The sequence below is a fragment of the Elephantulus edwardii genome, unplaced genomic scaffold, assembly GCF_000299155.1.
Source record: "Elephantulus edwardii isolate Elephantulus edwardi_28Jun2011 unplaced genomic scaffold, EleEdw1.0 scaffold00061, whole genome shotgun sequence".
Lineage (NCBI taxonomy): Eukaryota > Metazoa > Chordata > Mammalia > Macroscelidea > Macroscelididae > Elephantulus > Elephantulus edwardii.
In genome coordinates this window covers 4,849,966-4,863,877 of record NW_006399811.1, presented here as the reverse complement: position 1 = coordinate 4,863,877, position 13,912 = coordinate 4,849,966, and the positions used below count along the sequence as shown (strand labels likewise).

The window sequence follows — 13,912 nt, the reverse complement described above, 5'->3', positions numbered from 1 at the left end:
CTTTAGATGTATATTAAATATGAATGAACTTGACCCTTATCCAAGTTGCATCCAATTTCCAAATTAGTTCTTTTTATTTTATATGGTGATAAATACTCCTTGAGAACATACATATGTGTTTGTGTGTGTACATGCACACTGGGAAAGTCTGAAGTTAGGAACTTCTCCAAATTATTGAGGAGTAAGATCTTAATTTGAGGACTAAGGTGCATCTGATTGAAGCCATGGTCTTTCCAATCATTTTCAATGAATCTGAGAGTTGGAGTTGGACAATGGATAAGGATGACAGAAGAAGAATCTATGCCTTTGAGCTGTAGTGTTGGAGAAGAGTATTGAACATACCATGAACGGTCAAAAGAACAAACAGATATGTCTTGAAGAAAGTGAAGCCAGATTATTCTTTGAGGACAAAGATGATAAGGCTTTACCTCATATCCTTTGGGCATGGTGCTAGAAGAAGCTATTCTTTGGAGAGGTACGGGATACTTGGAAAGCTGGAGGACCAGAAAAGGAGAGAAAGACACTTGACCAAGTGAACTGACAGGGTGATGGCTGAAATAGTCTCTAATATGTTAGGAAGTGTGAGGATGGCACAGGATAGGACAGGGTTCAGATCTTTTGTTCATTAGGATCGCTGTGGGTTGTACTTGACTCAATGGCACCAGACAACAATATATATGGAATATATATTCCATATATATTGTCAACATATATGGAATATATATTCCATATATATTGTCAATATATATTTCATATGTATTGTTGTTATGTGCCATGCTGTTCTGAGATGACTACAACTCATAGGGAGATATATATATAGAGATAGATAGATAGATAGATAGATAGATAGATAGATAGATAGATAGATAGATAGATATAGATAGATAGATAGATAGATAGATATAGATATATATGTATGAAATGTATATGTGTGTATATACATACATATGAGTTATGACAGTTTAAAAAGCAAAGAACCATACAGGTCAAGCAATACAATACTGTCATCCTGTTGGGATCTCAGAAGTACCCCCTCTGAATGATCCCTCTTGATCAAATTCCTGTGTCTCCCTCCAGTCCAATTCATTTCTTATCTTGTTAAAAAATAATTTTCTTTCCCTCTTTTGCTCGTGCCTCTGGGTTGTCTCCAGCCTTTTTTGCTGTGCCCATGCCTGTCACTTCACTACACTTCTGAGTGACACATCGTTCACAGGAGAGAAGTGAAATCAAGTGTTTCAGCAAAGCAGGAGAGAGAGAAAGAGAGAGTGAGAGTGTGAGAGTGTATACACTCACACACGGGCCTTGCCAAGTAGCAAACTGGACACCTTGAGATATGTGCTTAACCCAAAAGAATTGAAAGTACAAGTCAGGGGGATAAGTAGGATAGGGATGGGGAGATTTGGGAATAGTTGAGCTATTTTCTGTTCCCTGAGACCACATAAGAGAGAGGTCTGGTGGTGAAGTCTGTCAGAAATTGTACTGCTAGCACTAATGCCATGCATCTCCAGTGGTGCAAATCTAGCAGCAGATCCTTGGCAGAAAGACAGGCAGTCTCCTCCTAGTGCTATTCACAGTCTCACGTTTGTTCTGAAGAGGGTGAAGTCAGGCTGCTCCACTATGGAGAGTTTCTACAAGTCAGAACAGACCTGAAAGTAGTGAGTTTTTGAGACTATATAGGACAGGACATAGTATCTCCAGCTGTGAGATATGAACGATTGCAGCAGCCAGCGCTTGACTATAGAGTAAACAATTTCTTTGATTTGGATCTTCAGATTCAACCCTATCCCATAATGTCTACTTTACTGGATTGGCAAAGCAAGACTTGCTTCAAATGTTCTCTCCTCTGAGAAGATACTCTCTGATCACCACTTCAGTTACTCTCTAGATAGGATTTTATCTTGCTCATTATCAGAACATGAAATGATCTCATTGATCTGCTTGTTTACATATATTTTCTGGATATCATTGATAATAAAGAATACAGACTCAGGATCTAAAATGATAGCTGGGTGACCTTAGACAAGTTATTTAACTTTCTGGGTCTCTGATTTATCATCTATAAGTTGGGGGAAATAAAAGCAGTTACCTCATAGGATCATTACATGCAATAAGTAAAGTCTGTGGAATGAACATAAAGCAGACCAGTGCCTGACACATATTAAGTACTATTAAAGTATTACCAATAATCAGTAATATTAATAATACTATTATTGTTACCTAATGTTACCATCACTATATCTTCCATTCTTGAATATAAAATGGGCTTTATCTGTATTGCTAGTTGCTGAGCCCCTGACATCTAAAAGTATCTTCTGACACATAAATTTTCAGTGAGTATTTCCTGGGAAGCATATTTTAGCCTCAATCTCAAGCCTTTGTCTCTACATGCAGGAGATAGTCTGACAAGCAAATCATGACAGTGTGGTAAGGAGAGTGCAAATTTTTAGCAAAATGTATAGAAACAAAAAAAGGGAGGCAATTAATTCTGTCCCTACATCTTGGTGAAGTCTTCTCACAGAGAAAAATATTTACAAGATGTTGAGGATCAGAAACCAGAGATAAGGAAGAGGAAGTTCATCTAGGCAAACAACTGTTAGGAACTTTATGAAGGGTCTCCTGTTTCCCACACCGCAAAATCTGAATGTTATTTGGACAGTAATGGGATGTCACAGAAGGTTTATAAGTAGATGGAACATCACCCCAGCTGCTGGGAGGAGACTGGATAGGCAAGTCTTCAAGAGAGTAAATATGAAGAGCAAATACTGAGAAAGTCCAGGTGAGAAGTGATAAGAACCTGTTATCAGAGTTGGAAGGAGATGAGGTGTGAGCAGAAGAGGACAGCACAGGGAATCATCAGCAGGCAGACCTGGTAGGTTTGAGAATTAATTGAAGCAGTAGTATAGAGAGAGTGCAGCTCAGGATATCCTGTGTTTCTTAATTATTCCTCTGATAGTGTGTCTGTACCATTAACCAAAACAGGAGACTTAATAAGAGGGATGATTTGGGATGTGTAAATTGATGCATGCTATGAACTCAGCTTTGGATATTTTAGCTTGAAGATATTGTATACTTTAAGCTCGAGTGAAGTCCTTTGGGTTTTCCGGGGAGGGGGGTGTTTTGTGGGTTTTTGTTAAGGTAGTAGCATTTATGAGAATCTATAATGTGCCTGGGGTTATGTTTGATACTATATTTCATCACAACACTTAACACTTCATGAGATGGGCATTACTCTTGTTTATTTTGTAGATGAGAAACTGAAGAGAGGAAATAATTCCTCTTTTAAATGGTCAATAGGTAAGATAATACATCAATTTGATTAGGCAAAACTGAGTACAATGTATACAAAGAAAAGGATTAGCTAAAGATAAATTGGGGCTATATTGTAGAGAAACTTGAATAGAGTTAATAACCACCCAACAGGGGTGTTGGGAGATAATCAGGTGAGATAAAGCTCATAAAGTATTTTGTGAATCATAGACTACCAAGCAAATATGAGATGGCTTAATAACAGCCAAACCTTATTGCCATTAGTAACATAATAATAGCAAATAAATGAAAATGTTTAAATCTATAATTATGGAAAAAAAATACCTTCTTCCCATCCTCCTTACTGATGTGTCCATAAAAAAACTGTTAGCACATAGTAGTCACCTCTCCTCTTCTCCACCAAACTATCAACTTGTCTGATATTTATGACTGATTCCTTATAAGGAGAGATAAAAAGGTGATAAGTCTAGAAGAAAGGAATTTCAAACTCCATCACTACATCTGATTGCATTGCGGTGTCCTCACATTTTAGGATAAGAGCCTAAAATTCATTTACTTGGTTATTTGTACTGTCAGGCACAAACTCGACAACTAGAGGATAAAGTCGTCAAGCCTTCTAAATTCACATTTTTTGAATTGAGGGTTACAATGTGGCCCTAGTGGCAAGAAGCTGTGCTGCAATCTCAAAGGCACTAGGTTTGAATCCCGCTCCTCGAGAGGATAGAAAATCTCTTTCTGTGCGATTAACTTCCTCTGAAAACCTGCCAGAGGGTCTGCTATGAGTTGGTCCCGACTTGACGGTCTACAACAACAACAACAAGAAATGCTTCTTAAATACTTTGGGTAAACTGCATCACAGGTTGTATGGCTCATTCTCATCAAACACACACACACACACACACACACACACACACACACCTATATTAGCTATTTCTTCTCTCTTTGACCAACTTGTTTTTGTTGTTGTTGAGTATCCTTAAGTTGGCTGTGACTTACAGAAACTCTATGAACAGATCTGGACTGATGACAGCCTGCATCATGCTCATGTCCTCAGATAGCTGGGGCCTATCACTACAGTCACTGTGCAAATCCATCTTGTTGGGGTCTTTCTCTCTTACATTGACTCTCCACCATTCCCAGCCTGATGTCCTTTTCCAAGGACTGGCCTCTCCTGACATCCTGCCCTAAGTATGTGAGGTCTTAAATCCTAGAAATACGTACCTACCTAGAGGTTTGCTCTGGATCGCCTTCCTTCCACCCTCCACGAGCTCCCTTTCCTCAGGTCTGTGGCTCCTCCTGTCTCCTGCCTGTGCCTTTCTCCATGTCGACCTGTCACTACTCTGTAAGGCCTAGGCCAGCATCATTTAAAATAAACACACTGTGAGTCGCATGTGTAACTTCACACTTTCTTGTAGTCACATTTCACAGTGAAAAGAAATAGGTAAAATTCATTTTTATATATGCCATTTCAACATATAATTAACACTAAAATCATTGATGCATTATTTTTATATATTTTAAACTAAGACTTGAAAATGCAATGCCTATTTTATCCTTATAGCTTGCATTTCAAGTTGACTACCATATTGGACAACACAGATTAGTGCTCCATTCTCTGAGTTATGGAATTGCCCAATCCAGCATTCCAAGTACATTTGCACTGAACTGGAAGTTCCAGTGAGAGTGATGGGGGCTAGCTATTGAGGATCTCGTGATGTCATGACAATTTAAAAGAAGCCAACCCACAACCTCATTGGTCAGACTACACTCACCCGTTGCTGTTTTCATCTGAAGTAAAACTGAGCTGTGTTTACTTGTAATTGGGGGAGTAGGTGCACTATTATCACTAAACACACACCCATGAGGGCTATATCTCTACCTTGGCTTGCAGACAACAGTGGATACATTAAAATGGAAAAAGAAAAGGCATCTGACTTATAATTCAATTACCTGACCATTTCCACAGGACACACAGGGAATAGCTAGGCCGAGAACAGAATTTTCACAAGCAAGTAAATTTCTCTCTGAATTTACCCTGAGGTTGAACAGAATGAGCCTTTCCTTGGAGCAACTGTAGTATAACTTTAGGGAAGTCATTCCATTCTAAGAGGAACTTCCTCTACCTTGCAATATGGCCATCCAAACAAGATGTGGATATCTGTTTACCTACAATGTACCAACACCAGTGAGGGGAGTCATCTTCCCACAGGTCCTACACTTGACCTTGACTTTTTCTATAGAAGACCCACCCACTACTGGAGCAAATAAAAAGATATGGGGTTAATTAGCCACAAGACCACTTTATGGTCTGTAGTCCTCGGACCTTCTTTGAAGCTTTCTGGCTGACTGCCCCTTCCTTCTCCTGCTAAGCTGAGCAATCTGGTACCTCATGGTATAGCTGCAGGCAATATTACACCCTACTCCCTCCTACTTTTTTGTGGGCTCTTCCTTTGTGACTTCTACAGCATATGTTTTATTAAAAAGAAAAGAGGAGGGAAGACAAGAGGTTATGTACATAGGCATGCTCAAGAATCTTAAAATTGAAAATCTCCTGCTCAATGTTAAATGCCTAAGGGTTTGGCATTTCTCCAGCTCTAAGTAAACCCCAAGAGGACATTTGGGTGGGGAATAGGGAATGCAGAAGAATCAAGGCTCTTCCTTAGGAGATGATTCTGATTCTAAAACATAAGTTTTTCCAGTTTTCCCCAAATAACCTCATCTGAATTTTTTTGATATGAGGTTGACAGGGTTACTTGACCTTAAACGATAGATATTTTTTCCCCTGAAAATATGGATTAGACTTGAGGGCAGGGAGAAGGCTAGGTAATTTTCAATGTCTAATGAGATGCCCAACATTTCAAAGCATTCTGTCTGATTCCTAGGGCAAATTTCTATAAGTCAATATGTATTTAAAATAATTAAAGCAGTGAAGACCTGGAGATCTTTTCTCTCTCTCCTGAAGATTATAGTAAAGGAAAAGCAATGGGGAAAGTCCTACTTGGTTATAAGTGATTGCAATTGAGTTGAAACTGACTCAATGACATCTAACAACATATATTTCCAGAATCACAGGGAAAGGTTCTGGCTAAACCCCGAGCCATCACGCCAGCCTTGAAGCATCCAGCCTTCTCCTCTGAACTTCTCCTCTGAACAGTCTCTTGCTAACTGAACTTCTTCTCCCATTCTCCCCTATCCAAACAAATCCCACTCCATATCTGAAGGCTCAACTCAAAAATCTCCCTCCTCTGAATATTGATAGCACTCATTATCTGTACAAATCAATTGCAGATTAACTAGGTCATTCTTGTGATTTGTACTGAATGGCTCTTTAGAACATTTACTGCCACTTAACTTTTCACTGAGATAAGCCTTACTTTCCTTAATAAATGCTGGAGGACAAACCCTATGTCATGGCAACCTCTCATTTCTCTAAGGTGCAAGGTAGTTAAATGCAAACACAACCACAAAAGTTAAATCATTCCTTAGCGGCATCTGTGGAATGTGGGCTAGGCCTAGGAGTGAAGAGACCCAGACACCATTTCATAGCTCTGCCCCTTTTAAAAAATAGCCTTGCCTTTTTGATGCCTGATCCAGGGTAAATGAATTTTTGTCTTTCTGAAGTTCTCTGCCCTCCCTTTTGCAAAACAGAAAGCTAGTATCATTCTAGTTCTACTTCTTGGGATAATCAAAGGTAAATTAGACAATAAGCTGTTTGAGGATTAATTAGAAGCGCTCTGTGAAAATGCTCCCAGTGCTTTGGAAAAAGATGCCATGATAAAATTTATTCAAGGTCTTATTATTTAAGAGAAAGAGTTGAATCACCAAAACCACACAGCACCGTGGGGAAAACAAAACCCGGACCAGGAAACCTCAACACTAAGCATCCCAGTCAGCAGAAAGTGTCCATGTAGATGTCTCCTGTCCCTCAAGAATACCTCCTGTTTGTGAGCTGGGGAGGGATTGGGAAGCAGAGTCTCAGAGGGGCCTTTTCTTATGTGCTGTTCCCCAGTGGCTAGCTTGTGCCCTGGGAAAGGGAATTAGCAGGAGTTGATGACGCAGGCATGTTCTTTGCCCTCTGGCCTTGCTCAGTAAACAACCTGTTAACAGGCCAGAAGGAACCCCAAAGGATGATCTTGGAAAGGATGATCTCCACCCTTGAGACGGGTTCAATGTAGGACCTCCTTCCTCTCCAGCCCTTTCCTCCTCAGTTCCCTTCTTATGCCCTCGCTGCAGTACCTCTCACTCCTGGGGAGTCAGTACTAGTTCCCTTCTCAATGGAGAGGGAGGGAAGAGTGCAGAAACTTCTGTCTTCTCCATGTCTGTAGAGCAGCTGTCAAGACCCTGTGGAGTCAGCTCCTTCCAGCAGGGAGGACCATTCCCTCAACAGTACACAGTATCTGTGCTCTGCAGCTTATTAAATTCTACCTCTTCTTAAAGAAGCTAAGTGAGCACACCTTGCCCTAGAATAGGCAGCAGCTACGATATTTCAAGGGGTTTCAGGATCATCATGGCAGCATTGCTGGATCATACCCCCAATGCTGCAAAACAACTTATTGTGGGCAAAAGGAATTCCAGAGGCCCCGTTTTAAATGGATACCATACACACAACAGTGTAAAAGTCAGGAGGGAAAACACACAAACTCCAGCATCACTTTGCTATTGCCTGATGTCATCAGACTCCCCCTCCCCTGCTCCCAGGGGATTCTGTAAAATACTTTAAGTGCTCGGTTAATATTGAGGCTGCATGGAGTCAAGAAAACATGATCAGAGAGAATGTGTCACTTCAGTATGCACATGTCTGGAGGACAGAGGAAAAAATACTTAACTGGCTATGCCTCTTATCCTCCTGATTGGCCTATGTTGATCTATCATTGTCTCTGCTCAGATTGCTCAGCTCTAAGCATGCCCTTTTAGAACTGTTATCCTATTAACAACAACAAAAAAAATTCTGCTCAGAGTACCTGGCTCCTGGGGCTGAGCAGAGCATACACAGTTCTTTCTAGAGGGGTCTGCTCAGGCATGTTACAGTGCATTAACTTCATTATTAGTTAATATTTGGCTTAGGTCTATATACGCTGGATAAATATGTACCATACAGAGGGACTGTTTAGAGAGGAGAAAACTCCTTCAGGCTGGAATGACAGCTCACAAGTTCAGGCCTTTACTGAAGGGAACACTCTGGCTTCTGAGGGCTGGGCAGGGTGCTGCAAATTCATGGCTCTTCACCAGCAGCCTGCTCCCTGCATGCAGCTGTGAACACACACACACACACACACACACACAGAGAGAGAGAGAGAGAGAGAGAGAGCGCCAGCCAGCCTCAGACTATATACTCAGACCCAGGGAGAAAGGTTGGCTAGATCGTACCAGCACACGCCTCCCTTCAGCACCAACGATGTTCTCCCCCGGCGTCCCCAGAGCTCTTTCAGGCTCAACTCAATTTATGGTGCTTCCGCCACAGTGAGGAGACTATTTGCTAGCTACAGGGCTCACTCTTGATTTCACCTCCATCTCCTCGGTTGTGTGTGCACCAGAGAAAGAAACTGGCTCTCCAGACATGCCACGGAGCCCTGGGAACATGAGAATACAGATGTATCACGTACCCTGGCCTCAGCTCTTTGGGGTCCTTCTCTATCAGAACGGACCGGGGGTGTACAGTTCAGTCCAGCATCTGGCTCGGCAAGCAAACATCCTAGTCATCTTCTGCAATTATGCAGCCCAATTGGAATTTCGGGAGCTAATGGGAGTTGCACTAACTTTGAGGACTTAAACCAGGCAACAGCAATATAGGTCAGGCAGAGTGCCCAAGCCCTGTGACAGGCATGCAACACCAGGAGGCAACACCAGAGCGATCTCTCGCTAAGCGCCAAAGTCCAGCTCCACCAGACAGAAACCAAGCGAGGTGGGATCAAGCCTTCGCCTGCAGCTTCCAGGCACTATTACATGAGGGCAAAAATAAGCCGGTTACCCAGGAAAACGCCAAGAGGACAGTGGAAGAGGGTTAACGAGAAACCGGCGATCCCCTGCACTGTTACCTTGAATCCTTGCAAGAGCCCTCCTTGCTGTATCAGCTGCTCCCCAAACCTTCAACGACTGGGAGGAGACTCCTCAAAAATTCCAGGTTTCTGTGCAACATCTCCAGTGGCAGCTTTCCAAAGTTTTCACTTCATGATTTTAGTGGCTTTTTCTCATCTGGGGGCATGTGAATGCCTCCCCCTCACCGCGTGAGAGCGATCAGAGGTCTCTTTTCAAATCTCTGGCTCCTCCTCGCTTTCTGCTGCCGCCGCCAAACACACCACTTGCCTGCCGCCTTTCCACTGAGCAGCAAGGACTCCGAGGCACCCAAGGGGTGTTGGAAGTGGGGCTTCAACGCAGGATGGGAGAGGCAAGAAAAGTGCAAAACCCAGCTAGGAAAGAGTCTCCTGCCCCTTGGCAGAGGGGAACCCGAGATCGAGCCTTCTTTGCAACTCTTCAGAGACTCAGCCCCCTTCTCTCGCTCGCCGGAAACCACTGCTTTGCTCCCAGGCAGAGGCGGCTTGCCGGCTTCACGGCGCACTCGGCTGTTGCCTGCTCACCGGCCCTTGCGCTCTGTCCGCGCGGCAGGTGCACAGCCCCGGTGAGCGCTGCTGGGATCCCCGGAGCTCAGCCGAGCCGCTGCCGAAAGAACCGCCAGCAGTGTCCAAAGCAAACGGATTGCATCCCAGGGCTGCAGCCCGGTGCTTCCCTGCTCCAACCCGGCGCTCCGTACCTAAGCAGTGTCACCTGCAGACTCAGACACCAGATGAGTGTCTTAAGATAACAATGCTGCCCTGCCTGCCTCGCTCGCTCTTTCTTATTGCACGTAGGTTGACAGCCAATGGAATAGAGCGCCACACTCCCCGCAGGTGCCCATTGGCTGCGCGAGCTGGCAGGGGGCGGGCTCTGGACCTCACCGGCTGTCTCATTTGGTTAGCTGGGAGGCTGGGGTACCAGCTCTCTTAACCCTGCCAGCTTTGCAGCAGAGACTTTTTGGTGTGGACGAGGAAGCCTTGGATGCATTCACGGCTGGAGGACTTGGTAGTGTAAAAAGGCAAAGGGACAAACAGAAGAAAGCTTGCATCAAATTGTATTCTAATCTTCCTCATGTTAGAATATTTTCCCCTTTTTTCCATCAGATCATTTTGTTTGCTTGCTTAACTAGAAATCCCAGAGATAGTAACCCATTTGAGCCATTTTTCTTCTAATCTGAGGTTTCATTCCAATGTTTTGTACATTTTATCTTCTTGGGCCTGAATTATTTCAGGAAAACTGAATCCTCAATTGAGAAATACTTATTTCACAGTATATGCATACACACACTTACTGGGAGAGGCAAAAATATGAAAAAGAAATGAAGAAGAAATATAGCTGGAACTAAGTAAGAAGGCTAGAAAGACAAACTGCATTAGAGATACTGAGTAGTTGAACCAAGATACAGTCTGTCTCCAAAGCAAAACTCTGGAGACCAAGTTCACAAGAAGAATTCAAGTTTCTGGGGAGAGATTAAGGGGGGACACTATGTGGCTTCCAAAAAAGGGATTTGCTTGGTCAGTGGTGTTTCCCTTCTGTGTGTGTTTTTCTTTCACTTCAGTGACTGTCAGGAAGAGGGGCTGTGGATGTCCATTTGCTTTTTTAAAAAGAAGACTAGAGAAATCAGAACAGGACTAGCCTTGTTTCTGTGAAGCAGGTGCTGTTGCTGGGTTTGCAAATAGAAGGAGGATGAGAGGGAGGAAGAGAGGCAGAGAGAATTAACATTGAATTGAGTAGTGTGAATTATCTATATTTGATGTCCAAATGAGGTTGAAAAACTGAAATATATCCAGCTAATAGGCATGCTGTATTAATTTTTGGCAAGCACACAGGACATTAATAGTTGAAGAAAAAACCCAATTCAAACAGGGAGCTGACGGTGGTAACTGGCAAAGGGACTTGGGGGCCTTACAAGAAGTCATGTGATAAGGAAAACATAGTGAGGAGGATACAACACAAGGAAAGAGAGGGAAGTTTCTCAGTTTAAGTTCCTAAATGGAAATGATGAGGCAGCACTAGAGATTATTTGACAAGGACTAGGGGGAAGTGAAATGCATTTTCAATGAATGGTAAAGTAGTATGAAACAGGATTAGCTAAAATCATCAAAGAGCTCTATGTTCTGACTTAACGAGAGGTGGGTTTTGAAATAGTATGTCACACACACTCACAGGAAGCTCTGGTGGTCTAGTGGTAAGGAGTTGTGCTGCCAACCCAAAGGCAAGTGGTTCAAATTCACCAGCTACTCCACTGGAAAAAGGTGGGCAATCTCCTCCCATGCAGTTAACTGGCCCTGAAAACCTGCTGGAGGATCAGCTATGAGTTGGTTCCAGCTCAATAGTACACAACAACATAGACACTTGCAGAGACACTATTTCATTCTTCCCACCTATTTCCCATCTATGTACTCTTTGTATGTATCTCTTCCTTCATTTACTTCCTCACACTACAGTATCTGTTGCCTCAACATGCACATTTAAACATCCTCACTTGCTGCAGAACACAGGTAACCAAGGAAAGCCTTAGTTAATTGTGGTCCAACTGCTGAGATGTTTACCTAAAAGTTTCCTACAGTCTCACTAATGCAACGTTTCCTACAAAAAGATTCACTAATATTGCTGTTTTGGTTAAGTGCTATTGATTTAGAACTGACTCATAGCTTAAACTCCAGCGGGTTTTCAGAGTTTATGAGTCCCATAGAAGGAGAATGCCTCTCTTCTTTCACAGACAGCTAGTGGATTCTAACCGCTCACCTTTGAGTTGGCAGCATAAATCCACACTCAATAGGCCACCAGAGGTCTCTTTACTGATATTGTTGCTGTTGTGTACTGTTAAGTCAGAATCAATTCATAGTTGATCTTCCCTCCAGCAGTTTTTAGAGGCAGTAAAGAACACAGGAGGTGATTGCCCATCCTTATTCTTCAGAGAAACTAGTGGGTTCAAACCAAGTGCCTTTAGGATTGCAGCACAGCTTCTTGCCACTAGGCCACCAGAGCTTCCTTTATTTATATTATTGTTGTGTGTTGAGGAGTTGGAACCAACTGATAGCTGTTGACCCTCCAGAAGGCTTTTAGAGGCAGTGAATTGGATGGGAGGAGAATGTCCATACTTCTCCCATGAAACAGCTGGTAGATTCCAACTGCATGCCTTTAGAATTGTAGTGTAGCTTCTTGCCCCTAGACCACCAGAGCTATAAGTGGTACAAAAATCTTGGAAAACAGTTATGATAAAAAGAGGGAGTGAACAAATTATTTACATTCCCAATGAAAGAAAGCAAACTAAATTTTCTAAGACTGCTAACAAAGTAGAGGAAAAGGTGGATGTGGGATGCAATAACATGACAAAGAAAAACTATTTACTTTGCTTTCTGATGGTGTCCTAAGCCACTGAGCATTTTTCAAAAAGCTATAAGACACATTTTATAAATAAGGTACAACTTGATATGCAGGACAGATAATTTGTGAAGCAGAGATTCATGAGGAGGAATGTGGCATCAGGATTGGAGGAACAATCTACAATATGCAGATGACACAACCTTGCTTGCTGAATCTGAGGAGGACTTAAAGTGCTTGCTGCAGAAGGTCAGGAACTATAGTCTTCAGTATGGATTGAGGTTTAACATCAAGAAGACAAAGATTAAAATTGTCACCCCTTGGCCAGTTGGCAGCACCATGATAGAGGGAGAAGAGATTGAGGTTGTTATAAAATACAGCTTGCTTGGCTCCACAATCAACACTCTTGACATCAGCAGTCAGGAAATCAAAAGACGAATTACACTGGGGAAATCTGCTGTCAGAGACCTCTCCAGAGTGCTGAAAAGCAAAATGCCAGTCTAGAGATTGCTGTACAGAGGTAATTCATGGTTGCTGTGAAGCCAAACACTGTGACATTGATGAGTCAAATGGGAGAATGGTTACCCATGGGCGACAGTGTTTGGTGGAGCTCCACTTCCACAATAACTTGCCTCTGGAAACCCTATGAACCTGGAGAAAGGATGAAAGTTATACAGGAGGACTTTCATTCATAGGGTCGCTATCAGTTGCCTGCCACTCGACAGCACTCAACAACAACAACAACAGAGATTAATGTGTGCCCAATCCAGGCCATAGTCTTTGGAATTACTTGCTATGCATCAGAGAGCTGGACGATGACTAAGGATGACAAAAGAAGAATTGATGCTTTCAAATTGTGGTGCTGGAGAACAGTCTTGAACATACCATGGACTGCCAAGAAAACAAATGGTTGTCTTGGAGAAGGTGAAATCAAGTTTCTCCTTGGAAGCTAAGAATTTGAAGCTCCGTCTCACATACTTTGGGCACATGGCCAGGAGAGACCAGTCCTTGGAGAAGGATATCAAGTTTGGAAGGGTGGAGTGACAGTGCAGGAGATGAAGTCAGGGGATGAGATGGATTGATACACAACTGTGACAACAGGGGTTGGTGTGTTGGAATTAGTGAGACTGGCTTTGGACAGGGCAGGGGTCAGAGCTGCTGTACATAGTGTCGCTAAGGGTTGCAGGTGACTTAATGGCACATAACAATAACAACAACAACTTGATACAGTTTTACCTACATATGCACCTGTGTAATCAGCCACTAT

At 42.7% G+C, this 13,912-nt stretch overlaps 1 protein-coding gene across 1 annotated transcript in view; it reads right to left on the bottom strand.

Annotated features, from left to right (window-relative positions):
- Positions 1-9,612, bottom strand: part of BRINP2 (bone morphogenetic protein/retinoic acid inducible neural-specific 2) — a 205,616-nt gene extending 196,004 nt beyond the window's left edge. Inside the window, exon 1 of the mRNA XM_006887714.1 lies at positions 9,303-9,612. The gene's annotated coding sequence lies outside the window, so the exon portion shown is untranslated. The remainder of the gene's footprint in view (positions 1-9,302) is intronic.
- Between the last annotated feature and the right edge of the window lie 4,300 nt (positions 9,613-13,912).